The 14079-nt window shown below is 39.4% G+C and overlaps 1 long non-coding RNA gene across 3 annotated transcripts in view; it reads right to left on the reverse strand.

Moving 5' to 3' along the window:
* The window catches only part of LOC103661916, a 69222-nt gene that overhangs the window by 41852 nt on the left and 13291 nt on the right, over positions 1–14079 (reverse strand). For 2 of the 3 annotated variants that reach the window (XR_568329.2, XR_568328.2), the window contains exon 4: positions 4538–4709. This is a non-coding gene — a long non-coding RNA (uncharacterized LOC103661916). Of the gene's footprint in view, positions 1–2260; positions 4710–14079 lie in introns of those variants that run through there. The other variant, XR_005833287.1, reaches the window with a different exon arrangement.

The following is a 14079-nucleotide window of genomic DNA, read 5'->3' on the forward strand; positions in this document are numbered from 1 at the left end:
AGAGGGAGAGGGAGACAGAGAATCTTAACCAGGCTCCATGCCCAGCACAGAATCTGATGTGGGGCTTGATCTTACAACCCCAAGATCAAGACCTGAGCTGAATTCAAGAGTCAGGCACCCAATGAACTGAGCCACCCAGGTGCCCCAACAGAAAAGTCTTTTAAAGACACCTAGCATTCTCAGTCTATTGCTATATCCTGTGAAAAGAACCTTATAATCGCTAGAATTCTGTAATTCTGAGTGGTTGACTTATGTAATAATTTCTTGCTTGAGGAAAAATGTTTAAATTGATCTCTCTTTTCTGAGAAGGATAAATGCATGCAAGATTTCTTCACTAAGCATGAAGAGCTTCATAATGTCCTTCTTCTCCCTTCATATATAAAAAGGTAATAAACCTATGATTTTGTTGCATTCCTTTTTCAAACCAAGAGTTTGAGAGTCTTTGTCTCCTTTAAATTCACACTGCTAAGTGCTCTGATAGAAGTTAAACTAAGAGTCAAGAAGAAATAACAGTCCCTTTTGAGGATGAGGACCTGAGAAAGCTTCACACAGGAGATGACATTTATGATGCTGTAACAGAACAGTCAGATTTCTGCGAGCAAAGAAGACAGGAAGGGGTTGGTAAGGGAGCGATTCTGGTGGAAGGAGCAGTAATGCCTTGAAAACACAAAGTGTCATGTGTTGAAGGCATACTGCCTATTTCAGCATGGTGAGGAGTGGGAACTGGCTACTCAGTGAAGCTGGAAGAGTTGGTTGGGTCAGATCAAAAGCTGAATGAAGCATTCTGGGACTTTAAAAAATATAAGCAGTGGTGTGCAGTAAAATACTTCTGAGCAGGGAGTCATGTGATTTGCTATTCACTGAGAAATGGAAATAGCAGCTATTCACTGAGAAATGGAAATAGCAGATGTACTGAAGAGAGGAAGACCCGGTACAGGCATACCACTTAGGAAGTCACCTGAATAGTCTCTGTGGAGGTTGACAAGGTCTGTGGCAATGGAAGGAGAAGGTGAGCATCAAAGATGTTCTAGAAGTGTAATCCTCTGGAAATGAGAATGAAGACGAGAGAAAGGTTGGATACATCTACAGGTTACTAAAAGGGGTTGTAGCATCCTTCTCTTTTGAAATGTATACTCATAATATATGCACTTTTTGTCTACAGGATGTCTCAGAGGTGAGAAATAGGGGAGCAAATTGCATAATCACTGGAGGTGTGATTAAAAACCTAGGATCATCAATGCAATCTATTTCGGAGGAACCTATCAACAACAATGGGAATACACTCTATCTCTTGTCTATGAAACCACCGCAGCATTTCTACTCTAGAGATGTAGTACTCTCTGGCCCTGGAATGCCCATCTTCCTCCAGAGTGACTTCCAACTTCGCTCATATCTCAGACTATTTCTGTGTGAATCATTCAACCACTTCGTTACACATGTGGAATGAGTTTTTACCAAGACTCAGTGATTGAATATTATAAGATGATCTATAAAACCTTCATCTATTCTTTTTGAGTCAGTGGCTCCCATCCTCTGAGTACCTACTCTTTAATTTAATTTAATTTTTTTTTTGTCTTTAAGTTTCTATGGTAAACACTTTTGGTAACATTTTTCACAAAGGATGAATTATGAACGTAAATGATACAAAGTAAGCCATTGATGCGGCTCGTCATTAGGATAAGTGATGTTAAGGACTTCTACAGCTCCAGTTTGACAAAAGGGGCTCACCTGAGCAATAAGTCTCAGCGTTAAGGTACTCCAACTTGTTACGTTTTCAGATTTAATATTAGAAAAGTTATGATCATGAAATATGCATCGACCAAATGAATTGAAAAATTACTTTCATCTCCAGTCAACCATATTGTATTATTTTCCAAGGGATGAATTTTGATGTCATGTAGAAAAGCTTCATTCTTTGAGTTATCTGTAATATTTCTTATCAATAGAGCCAAAGACCTTATTGGTATTTTCATTATAAATTTCAAACTACCAATGAAAATTTAAAAGTCAATGCCAATTTATAAAAGAAGGCAGAGAGGAAACGTATATTCCTAACATATTTTGGAATAATCCAAGAGAGAAAATAATTTTCTCTGGAAAGGTAAGACTGAATTGGGTATTTTGAATGTGTATTGTTGAGGTAAGTGAAACGTCTGATCCTAGAAGCTGAGAGGACGTATTACTGAATGATTATTTCACCTAAGAGGTTTATCTACAAGGAAGTCTTGAAACAAGAATATGTAATTAATATTTATTTCAATCTTAGCTGAATGTATTTTACCAAATGTCATTCATGCAGACATTCACTAACTTATCCAGAATTTATACAACATCATTTTTGAAGTAGGTACAGTGTTAGAGACAGAAGTGACTCAGGTAAAAGATCCCTCATTTTGTGGAGTTTATGACCTAGGGAGGGAGAGAGGTATTGGATATATAATCTCTAATTCATTCATTTACTTATTGACAAATATTTACTGAGGCTCTATCATGTGTCAGGCATTGTTCTAGGAACTGTGGATATAGCGATGCACAAAACATAAAAATGCCTGCCCTCGTGGAGCTTAACTTCCACTTGTGGTAAGTGCTACAGAGGTAAATGCAGGCTGCTGTGGAAACCCATTCAACCCAAGGCCCACAGTTGGTCTGACTACTTGCTCACATGCCTCCTGGAAGGAGCTGGGAACCTGAGCTTTGCTGTGTTTCCTTAGGGGTGGGTTCAGCCTGTACTAGACTGGAGAGCATGAGACTGGGGGAGGAGGGCTTTGTTTATGCCTAAAGACCCTGTACCTTGCAATTACATTTTCTGGAGCATGTTAACCACCTGATTGATGAGGTGTACTTGGGTCAGTTAAGGGTGTCTCTTATGCATACCTAGACTGGGCTATATGCAGGAAAATTCCAGCATTGTACGTCTATCTGTCTGTCTGTATGTATGACTATAGGTGAGGAGATTTCTCTGCTTCCAGGACATCTGCTAGGACCCTCACTAAACAGGGATTATCATCTACATACATCCTCTGGAGAGACATTTGGAACTAGGAAGCTGCACATCTTGGTTTGTGTTGGAAAGTTGCCCATGTATTTTAATTGTGTTGACTTCCTTCTGTGTCCTTTAGGTGAATTAACTCTTATTGTCCAGGTGGTATCCATGTCTGATCTCTCCACCGATCTAAACCTGTTACTGAAATCAGCCAATTTGCAGATGTGCAGCTTAAAGTGGATTCAATAAATATGATACAACATCTGGCTTTACTTGCAATTTTAAAGGTGATGATAAAAATTATGGGAGAACTTTTAAAAGCTTCCTAGTTTAGGCATTCCATGATATGACCATACACTACAGGGGCCACAGAACAGGGTCAGCTCCAGCCCAGCTCATTTCACTATGAAGGCCATCAGAGGGTAACAACTCATCTCTGCATGGACCCATCAGCTGCCTTGATGGGATGGTTTGAGGGAAGCTGGAGAAGACTGTTCTTAACCAAAAATTTTCCCACCCTTACTTCTTGCTCAGAATCCAATTTAATACACGGTAAGTGTCTTAATTTGCGATTACCCTAAAGCAGACCATTCAACAAGGACTTGTGACCAGACATTTTATTTGAAGGTGATCCTAGGAATTAGACATGAGGGAGTGGAAGGAGTGAGACAAGGAAGAGAGAAAAGCTCTGGAAAAACCTGAGAACAGAACATCCATCCTTATCACACCTCACGTGAGTGCTCTTACTTTATAAACCAATATGCTGCTAAACTAAGAGAGAAAAATACCCCTACATTATTTTTTTAATGTTTTTTTATTATAGTATGTTAGTCACCGCACAGTATATCCCTGTTTTCACTGAGTTTTCTGTTGTTAAAAGAACTTATGCCCATTTAAGAGAACATAACAGTTTGAGGAAAGGATACGGAGTAAATGACTAGAACAGATGACTCACACTGATACAGAAATAACGGAACAGACAGAAGAGCTCTTCTGCAATGTAATGAGAACTCTCAGGGATACAGAATTAGAGAGCACAAAGTAATTCCTGAAACTTAATACATGATTTCAACTTAAAATTCAGTAGAAAGCCTGGGGGGGGGGGGAAGCACTAGCAGAAAAAAAATTAATGATGTGGAAGAATAATGAAGGAAATATCTTATAACACAAAGCCAAAATATAAATAAATAAAAGCAATGAATGACAAGTCCACAAAAAATGAAGCACAGATTCAGAAGACCTTATGTGCATGGAATTTCATAAGATTACTAGAATCCAAGATGAGTAAAAAATAATTTTTTTTCAAACAAAAGGTCTCACATATCTATTACTGAAACAACCCACAGGTGCAGAAGCATTGTGTAGCAGCGAAAAATCACTTTGCCGATACAACAGGTCTATTGCTCAGGTGGTACTGATGTAGTTTACAGGGTATATGATGCAAGCAGGGGAACTTCATGTGGCATATCTATGTCTGCCGCCTCATGTGTGATCGATCCCTTGCAGACCCAGCTTGCGTCTCCTCCAACACCTCCTCTTGGAGCTGTAGCTTACCTGTTTTCATCAGAATCCACTGGGGAATGGGATGATTCCATGTTTGTTTCTTGGCCAGGAATCACTTGATCCTGAAAGTCTTGTGAGGAGACACAGCGAGGAACACACAACCACCCACACCACAATGGTGGAGGAAGGGAGCCAAGATGAGTCAAACTTTGATCCTGGGAAGCTAATAAGAATGGGAATATGAGCAATAATAAGAAAAACATTAATTCTGTGATATAATCATTCTTGAAAATAAGTTTTGTTATCAAATTTGTAATTTTTGCATACTCTTCTTTTTGCTTCTTACAGTGGAAACTAATACATTGTGTTCATGACTTTAAATTAAAATGTTAAATTTGCAACACAAAGTATTTCTTAAATCCTTATATTTTAATTTGTTACTTTATAAGCAGTATAGAGATATTCAGAGGAATGTTGATTGTTTCATGATTTAGTAAACACTAATTTTCAATAGATATTTATATTAGTTTACCAGGATTGCCATAAAAAAGTACCACTGACTAGGTACTTTGGGTTGCCCAGGGTACATTTTTTTCTATGCTGCTTAAACAACAGAAATTTATTTTCTCACAGATCCGGAGGCTGGAAGTTCAAGATCAAGGTGTCAGCAGTGTTGGTTTCTTCTAAGGACTCTCTTTGGTTTGTGGATGGCAGTCTTCTCCTTGTATCTTCACATAGCCTTCCCTCTGTGCTTGTGTCCACAAACAATCCACTTCTTTATTTCTTACTCAGCTCGGGTTCTACTAATCTTATATGACCCAAGAGAAAAAGAATGCCGTCTCGGTCAAGTGAAGGTGGCAAATCCTGGGTTGCTGACTGGATTGAAATTTTTTTGGAGGAGGGGTTGAATTGGAATCAGAATAGGAGACCCATTAGCAGATAATTCACATTCGTACCACTCATAGTTAGATTTTTATTACAAAGTTTCACTTACCACATCATGGAATTTTTTTCCAAACCTATCTGTTAGTTATTTATTGAAGTTGTAACAAATTACCACAAACTTAGTGGTTTAAAACAACAAAAATTGGTTCTCTGACAGTTCTAGAGTTTGAAGTCTGAAATCACTTTCACAGAGCTAACATCAAGATGTTGTCAGGGCTGGTTCTTTCTGGAGCTGCTGAGAAGAGAATCCATTTCCTTGACTTTTTTCAGCTTCTAGTGGCCTCCTGTATTCCTTCGTTTATAGCCCCGACCTCTGTCTTCAAAGCACAATGCTCCATCTTCTGTTCCAACACCCCACTACCTCCCCCTCTGACTTGGACGCCCCCTGTGACCATCCTACAAGGAGTGTCGTGACATCAGCCCACCCAGATAATCCAGAATCGTCTCCTACCTTAAGGTTCTTAATCCATCCGCAAAATCCATTTTGCCATATGAGGTAAAATTTACAGATTCGGCAGGATTAGGACATGGACATCTTGAGAACTCATTATTCAGTTTACCACACGATCCTTAATACATTTCATTTGTATAGATTTAAATTTTAGAAAACTTGATGTTTTTACTAGAATTGAGGCTGGCTGCACCTAATTTTTATCCTTTCATAATGATATATTGACATAGTCTGTCAGTATAACTGGAAAGTTATGTGTGTCTTATCAGTACTTCATTATAATTATAGGGTCATCTAAACGTTACATTACCTGGAAGATGAGAAAATGAGTGTGTGAAGTTAGCTTTCTTTAGGAGGGACATTTGCCCAATTTTTCATCTTGAAGGACACCTTCAAACACACCATTGGACTCTCATTTAAATGGTTACTGTGTGTGACTAGGGGGTCACACTATTAACTATTAACTCCTGTCCCCCAGGGAGATCCCACTTTATGATTAGCCCTTCCTTGATATGTTTTTTTTTTTCCTCAGAACTGTTGGAAAAAATTCATGAACACTGGTTCACTCTTTCTGTCCATACAAATAGAAACAGGAACTTAACTTCTTCTTTCTTTCTTTTTTTAAAAAAGATTTTATTTATTTATTTGACAGAGATAGAGACAGCCAGTGAGAGAGGGAACACAAGCAGGGGGAGTGGGAGAGGAAGAAGCAGGCTCATAGTGGAGGAGCCTGATGTGGGGCTCGATCCCATAACACTGGGATCACGCCCTGAGCTGAAGGCAGACGCTTAACGACTGCGCCACCCAGGCGCCCCTTAACTTCTTCTTTATTAATGGATATACTTAATAAAAATTGATGTATTATTATTATTAATAAATTATATATTCTATAATAAACATTATCATATTTACTAAAATTAACAAAAGCTAAATATAATCTATTCATCTTTTTAGGAATTACAACTATCATTTTTTTTTAAAGATTTTATTTATTTATTTGACAGAGAGAGAGACAGCCAGCGAGAGAGGGAACACAAGCAGGGGGAGTGGGAGAGGAAGAAGCAGGCTCGTAGCGGAGGAGCCTGATGTGGGGCTCGATCCCATAACGCCGGGATCACGCCCTGAGCCGAAGGCAGACGCTTAACCACTGTGCCACCCAGGCACCCCTACAACTATCATTTTTACACCTTGTATAAATTTTCCTTTTGCACATCATTATAAACTCATGGTCTTCTAAAAATTCAATGGTTCTAATTTAACATGATTATTATCATTTTTTGCAAGTTGGCTCAACTTGGTCATAGGGAACCCCCTAAAATTGGCCTCTTTGGCTTTTTAGAATTGCCTCCCAAGATTTTCAGAATACCCTGACCTCCTAGAGAAAAAATACGAATTTCTGGATGCCCCCTGATTGTTTCCTGCCCCAGGACATTAAATTAACTATCCTCAGGAGCCTTGGTTTCCTCTAGTAGAGAATGACATTAGCAATCAAAATCTGGGCTCCAGAGGTGTGTAACAGAAGTGTCGGTGATGAGCAGAGGACTGCTTCTGTGGCTGCTCGGGACGGCCATGGTCAAGATTTCATTTCAGGGTTCACAGTGGTCATTCCAACTTAACACATTCTGTTCTTGTACCCTGCTTATTGGTGTATGGTTTCATCAGTCACTAAGACTTTCCCATGTTGACACTGGTAAACGAAATAAAATAAAGGTCAGCAGTGGGAGATTATCTTTCATCTTTCAAATGGGCAAAGATTAGGATTGATGATGCTCAGTGTTGGCCAGAGAGAAGGGAAATACGACCTTCTCATGGGCCGTTGGTGGTAGCGTACATGGGTATAACGTTTTCAGAGAACTTGCAACATCTATTGACAGGCCAATATTCTTTAGCCTAGAAATTCCACTTTTAGGGATTTACCTCACATATAAATTCATACACACTATGTGTGACCACTGCAGCACGGCCTGAGCTGGTGTGTAACAGGAAAACATCTAAATGCCATTGTAAGGGGACGATTTAAATAAATCATTATGGTACAACTGTACACAGTGAAACGCTACAGAACCATTAAAAATAAAGAGGCTATACATGTTCCTATGGAAAAACACCTAAGATGCATTTATGGGTTAAAAAAAATAAGGTAAAGAAAAAGTCTCTCATCTATGGAACATAAGAACTAAGAAGATCGGGGTGCCTGGGTGGCACAGTGGTTAAGCGTCTGCCTTCGGCTCAGGGCGTGATCCCAGCGTTATGGGATCGAGCCCCACATCAGGCTCCTCCGCTATGAGCCTGCTTCTTCCTCTCCCTCTCCCCCTGCTTGTGTTCCCTCTCTCACTGGCTGTCTCTATCTCTGTCAAATAAATAAATAAAATCTTAAAAAAAAAAAAAAGAACTAAGAAGATCGGTAGGGGAGAAAGGGATAAAGAAAGGGGGGGTAATCAGAAGGGGGAATGAAGCATGAGAGACTATGGACTCTGAGAAACAAACTGAGGGCTTCAGAGGGGAGGGGGTGGGGGAATGGGATAGGCTGGTGATGGGTAGTAAGGAGGGCACGTATTGCATGGTGCACTGGGTGTTACACGCAACTAATGAATCATCGAACTTTACATCAGAAACCAGGGATGTACTGTATGGTGACTAACATAATAAAAAAATATTAAAAAAAAAAGAAAAAGTGTGATCCCATGTGTGTATGTACACACACACACACATATAGATATATATATGTAGCTATACATATTTGCATTCTAATAGCAAATGGCTGGATATATAAGAAACGATGGTTTTACATCCGGAAATCTGAATGGAGGTGGCTAGAGAGAGGAAGATATACTTTATAATAATAATCTTTATAAATACTGTCAATATTATCTCAGGGAAAACAGTTTTATTTTTGTGCTCATCAGTTTATATTGTTAAAAAACAAAATTCAACTGAGTAAGATTCAAAGATCTTTTGGCTTTATTCAATGATTCACAAATTGGGCAGCACCCCATTTAGCAGACAGAGAAGAGCTCTGAGGAGCTGTACAAAATTAAAGGCTTCTGTAGCCAGAAGGGAGCAGTAACAAGAAAGATATACTAGCAGGAAGTGGATTGGTTGGGGCAAGGTCACTTTCCTTTATGGGATGGCAGGGATCCATCAGGCAGATTTCTTCACTACTGCTGATCAGGTGATTCCTGATTAATTGGTTTGAGAGTCCATTTCTGGGACAGATCGAAACTGTAATTAAGTCTTGGTTTGGTGACCTGGGGCTTAGCATAAGTAACTCCATTTTGGTCCTGTTTTTAACAACATGGACTAAGAGTTAAGTTTAACTTTTATTTCAGATTTTCTTCATTATTTACTGAGAATTCCTTCTTGCAGTAGTTTCTCAGTTTTCAATAACATCATTCTCTACACCGAGTCACTGCTGGGCTTTGTTTCCCCTAATTATAGTGTCAGTACCTGGTAAGAAGATAAACTCCCTTCCCAAGGAATCTGATTGCATTAAAGGCTACAGTGTTCTCATCTGACAATAGTAAAACAGAGGCTGCATGGCCGACCAATGACAGTTTCTTAAGGGGGAAAGGTAAATTTTATTAAACAATGAAAACCCTTTACAGCATGCCTTCATTTTGCTGCTCTAATGGCCATTCTTCTCCAGCAAAAGTGGTTAAAAGGAACTGATTAAAAGAATTGAAGGGCGAGTTAAATTCTTAGAGATTTTCAAAGAATAATACTATTTCCCTCAAAATCACGCATCTGTTGCGTAACAAGTAAGTTTCAATATTCAGAGGAGACTACAGAAATATGAGATCAGAGAAATCAAAGGCTGCTATTAAGTTTTATTTCCTTAAGTATCTCCTCTCTGGGATTTCTTGTTCATGCACCTCATTTTTATCCAACCAAGTAACTCATCAAACACCATACTTATCAAAATAAATACCATGACCAGGACTGGACTAAGATTTGGGGCTATATCTGCTAAAAAAAAAAAAAAAAAAAAAGCAGTGTTTACATTTACAAATGTATGAAACAAAAAGAAAAAATAGAGGGTCAATCTATAGCTAAAAAAAGACTTAAAAGACTATTAACTAAGTTCAAGATGTGAACCTTGTGCATAATCTGAGTCCAGAAAGCACATTTGTAAAATGACGAAAAAATTAGAAATTTAAATTCTGCCTGATATTTGATGATACGAAAGCTGCTCAGTTCATCTCTAGGTGTGACAGTAGCATTGTGGTTGTTATAAAAAGGACTGCTTTTAGAAACACACACTGAAACATTTGCAAATAAAATCATACAATGTCTGAGACTTCCTTCAAGATATTATAAAGGTGTGGGGAATAGGTAGGGTTGCAGTAGGGACAGGATTGGCTATGGGTTCATGGTGACTGGGGCTAGGTGATGGTACAGGAGGACTTATTTTATTCTGTTTCTTTCATCTACTTTCAAAAAAATTTAAAAATCTGCCCTTCTTCCCTCCCTTGGGAAAAAAAAAGGTACAAATTTCATCCCTACCTTCCTGGAGTTTTCAGTCTTAAGTGAGAAAGCAACACTCACCGAGTGACTAAAAGATGAAGTGTGTTAAAAAGGAGAGTGCAGGGGCGCCTGGCTGGCTCAGTCAGTTAAGCATCTGCCTCTTGATTTCCACTCAGGTCATGATCCTGGGATCCTGGGATTGAGCCCCAAATGGGCTCCCTGCTTACTGGGGAGCCTGCTTCTCCCTCTCCCTCTGCCCCTCCCCCTGCTTGTGCTCTGTCTTAAATAAATAAATAAAATCTTTTAAAAAATGAGCGTGCAGGGTGACAGCAGACCTTGCAACTGAGCAAGATACCTAGAGGTGGAGGGAGGAGTTAGTTGAATGTTTCTTTAATGAAGTTTAGTTGGAATGAATATTGAAAGTGGGGCGGAATTGTGGGAGGGGAAAGATAGAGGTATTTGCCAGGCAGGGAACAGCATGTTAAAAGGCCTGGAGAAGTGGGTATAGTATATATATATCTTACAGTCTGTACAAGGTAAAATCGGATGTAAAGTTAAAAAGTCAGCTGAATATTTTGTTTGCATATGGCACAGCATTCACCTGCACTTGAAACAGGGATATCCACATTATCTTTTGGCGCGTCATCTCCAATCACACGTGACTAAATTCAATGAGCTGTGTTCTCAGTATCACGGATGTAAAGTCAAATAACACATGGTTGCTTCCTGTAAGAACGTCACAGTCTAATGACAATGACAGATACATCTATACCTGTCTATACCTTCTCAAAATGAAATGTGACAAGATCTCTACTAATAGAATACAGAGAAGACTGTAGGTTTATAGAGGAGGAGTGGTTCCTTCTGCCTATTAGGACAGTGAAAGGCTCAGAGGATAGCATGCCACTGGAGCCAGGTTTTAAAAGTTAAGTAGGACTTGGTTAGTCAAAAACAGGGAAGATAGGGCATTCGAACTCAAGGGAACAGCGAGAACGCCCGCTCAGAAGCCTGAAAGTACATATATCTGGGGGTTCACAGGTCAATGATGTAGTTAGAACATATAATTAAAATAAATTTAAAACAAGTCTTTAGTGCTGTGATAACATGTCACATGGACACTTGTATTTTTCATGCCCTTCACAAATAAATAAACATTTGCTAGCTTCAGGCACAGGCCTTTCAGGAAGGAGATGCCAAAGGGGGGAAATGTACAGAAAGCGCAGAGGGGCAGTGGGCAGAGACAGAAGCTGGATTAGGAGGTCGACATTTTTTCTTTTTTTTCGTCTAAGAGACTGATGACAGGTACAACTGAGTTAACACCAAGCATCAAACAAGCTTTTGGTAAATGAGTTTGGGTATTTTCATGACGTCAGAGCTTCCTTGCTGGCTCTTCTCCTGTACCTCTGGGTTTGGTAGTTTTTCTGGGCTTTGTCCTGAATCTCTCTTTAAAAAAAAAAAAAAAATCCTGGTAGTTTCTTTTTCCATGACCTCAAATAAACACTTAAGATTGTATTTATCAACAGCTTCAATGTCTCTTCTGAACCCTATATCCATATATCCAAGTGCTTTCATGCCTCACCTAAATGTAAGACCTACAACACTGTCCTCAGTCCTGCCTTGCCTCCTGTGTCTTCCACATCTTCACTAATGACACCACCTTCAACTCTCCTCCCTCTTTCTTCCCTACNNNNCAACTCTCACCAAGACCTTTTGGTTCTCCCCAAATCTTGAATCTCTCCGTATTTGTCCTTTACTACTGTCACTTGCATCAAAAGCACCGTCTTCACCAGCTTCCGCGATTGCCCCAACCATGTGTTCTCCATCTGAGAATGAAAAGATTGGGTAATTCCCCCCTAAAGGGATTACATCCCTTTAATGGCCCCCCTTTGCTCTTTGCTAAAATGCAGAATCCTTAGTAAAGCTAACAGCAAGATCCGACCCCTGCCTATCTCTCCCATCTCATTTCTAATCATTTGCTATGTTACTGTTGTAGTAGCTTTTAGGTTCTTGAACGTGTTAAGATCTTTTCCAGTCCATAACCTTCACACCTGGGAAGTTCTCTTCCACTCTCTTGGCTGGTTATCTCTTTTAGGCTAAGCTTTGGCTGGGACTTAGACGGTGAAAATGAGCTCCATCACTTACCAGGCTGGAATACTAACCATGGGTAAAGCCGGCCACAAAGTTTACAGGAAACTATTTCTCCCCAGAACATGCTAATTCTCCCAAGGACAAGCGTCATAACCACAAGCGCCATAATCACTCTTCACTGAGTGATTACTGTTGAAAATCTTTGTTCTCCAAAACCACAGACTATCATAAGCTTTGTTGTTTGAAACTATACATTAAGAATAAAATATCTCACTCTTGCCTGGAGAGTCTAAGACAATTTGATATATAGAATCACCCTTGATTTCCAACCCAAGTAAGATAAGGGGGTTCTGGATACAACACTCTGCATCTATCTTAACTTTGTAGTTTCTAAGGAAACATGACGCCGGATCCTTCTTTGACCTGATGTTGACCTCTGGTTTGCTTTAAGTCTATTCAAACACTGCTTCATTTATATTTCACTGAAACTCCATTCTTACCCCAAATCCTATAATAACTTTATCTTTTCTTGGTTTGGCCAGATAGGCATCTGGCCACACAATTCTTCTGTGTGTAATCTCCCTCACTGCAATGGGTCAATAAAGCTGACTGTACAAGGTGGTCCCTTGTAGGATAATTGTGCTGGGACAAATGACACTTCTCCAGAGAGGCCTGCTGTGATGTTGGAGCCCAGGATAAAGTAGTGTTCCCAATGCACTCCATGATAAGCCCATTCTGCTTCTCTTTCATGGTTTACCATATCCTTCAAGACCCCAAAGCGATGCAATGATTTACCCAAAATATCTAGTCAGAAATATTAACTAGTTATATTGTTCTACTCTACTGGTAGCTGTATAAAGTTGAGAGCAACCTAAATGTTCACTCCTTAAAGTCTGAAGCCATTTAAAATATTCATTGCTTCGTACCACACCTCAGGATGTTTGAATGGTGCATAAAAGCTGTAAAAATCTGTAGCAATTGGAAACACTGTTTTAACCGATTTGAAAAAAATAAGTTTCTAAACAATTTAAATAACATAGCCAAATAAGTAAAACAGGCCGGATAAACTGCAAATGAATCAGAAAGAAAAACACTGAAATTGAAGGGAAAAATTCTAACATATTCTTTTTGTTGTTTCTTTTCTTATACATATTTTGTTGGGTTTTTTCCTTACTCTGAAAGCAAGGCATAGAATTACCAAAAAAAAAAAAAAAAAAAGCAAAATGAACATAAAGGACACCATAGTTCTGGCTGCTCGCAGGTAACAGAATTTAACACCCGGTGCAACTTCTTTCCTAAACACACATTCTCGCTCTTCCTCTGAACACAACCACCTTTTATCCTAAACAACCAGCATCCCTGTCCCGGGAGCCTTTCGGTAACTGGTTTCCAAGCTCTGAAGCCTGAGGGGGGAGCCGGGAGGCTGAAGGCTTGAGAACAGCATGGCAGCAAGACTGAAATAAAACTTCCCACGTCGTGATTTTGCCTTGGGTTCATTCTGAAGTCTAAAAACAACCAATCAACCACTCAGGAGCTGTCTCGCCAGCAAATGAATGAACAGGTGTATGCATAAGCAACATCGGTTTAACACATGTCTCTATGTCATGTTCAAGTTCTCCTAACAACGCTGTTTCCATCTTCAGGA

Source organism: Ursus maritimus, unplaced genomic scaffold, assembly GCF_017311325.1.
Source record: "Ursus maritimus isolate PB19 unplaced genomic scaffold, ASM1731132v1 scaffold_7, whole genome shotgun sequence".
Taxonomy (NCBI): domain Eukaryota; kingdom Metazoa; phylum Chordata; class Mammalia; order Carnivora; family Ursidae; genus Ursus; species Ursus maritimus.